Raw genomic sequence first — 1,103 nt, forward strand, 5'->3', positions numbered from 1 at the left:
TCTGCGTCTGTTTCTTGTTCTCGACGTACCGGCGTCGGGGCCGGTTTCGATTTTTTACGCGTGGCACATATTAACACCAGATCATTCATTCCACATCTTACGCAAATCAGAGATTTTATTGCTGTTCGGCAGCCTGACGTGCTTGCTGTCAGTGAGACGTGGCTTCGTAGTGAGGTAAATTCGATTGATATCTCTGTTCCGGGGTACTCTATTGTGCGGTATGATAGGCCTACGGCGAGTAGGGGGGGTGGGGTGGCCCTTCTTATCTGTGACTCTCTTTCCAGGTACACTCCATCTCGCATCCTGCAGGATCTCATGTTGATACGGTCGGAATTATATTACATATTAATCGTAAAAAAATAGCGGTTGTCTGTGTCTATCGCCCTCCCCGCTCGCCCCTATCAGATCTTGGTCACTTTGAGGCATGCCTGTCTGAAGTTGCGTGTTGCTCCGATTTTATTGTCTGTATGGGGGACTTTAACATAAACATGCTCTCGCAAACAGATATAGGTACTAAACAGATGAAATCATTAATGTCTCTTTTCTTGCTTAGACAGGTCGTGGACTCGCCGACTCGCATAACGTGTTCCTCGGAGTCGCTAATTGATCTTATTCTTGTGTCATCTGGCGTTGATATCGTGGAAACTTTTACATGCGATGCGTTTTCCATCAGTGATCGCTGTGCGGTATGTGCTGTGCTGCGCTTGCGGAGACCGTTGCGTCGATCGCGAGTCTTTTTATATCGCAATTTAAAATCTATTTCGCCCGGTGATATTGAGGCTGAACTTGCCAGAATCGATTGGTCGCCTATCTTTAACTTTACTTGCGTCGACGAGATGGTCTCTTTTTTCGAGTCTGCGTTGCTTACCGTTTTCGATTGCCTTGCGCCGATTTATTGCGGTCGCTCATCTAGGTCTCCTGCCCCGTGGATAAACGCTGCAGTGAGAAAATTGATCGCTCTTAAATCTCGAGCGCTAAATAGATTTCGGAGTACTCGATCCAGTGCCGCCTGGACCCGATATAAGGATATTCGTAACGCCACTGCTGCGGCTGTTCGTCGGGAAAAAAAGGCATTCATCTCCTTACCCCTTTCCTCCAATTCC

The sequence above is a fragment of the Trachymyrmex cornetzi genome, unplaced genomic scaffold (genome assembly GCF_001594075.2).
Source record: "Trachymyrmex cornetzi isolate Tcor2-1 unplaced genomic scaffold, Tcor1.1 scaffold31, whole genome shotgun sequence".
Classification (NCBI taxonomy): Eukaryota; Metazoa; Arthropoda; class Insecta; order Hymenoptera; family Formicidae; genus Trachymyrmex; species Trachymyrmex cornetzi.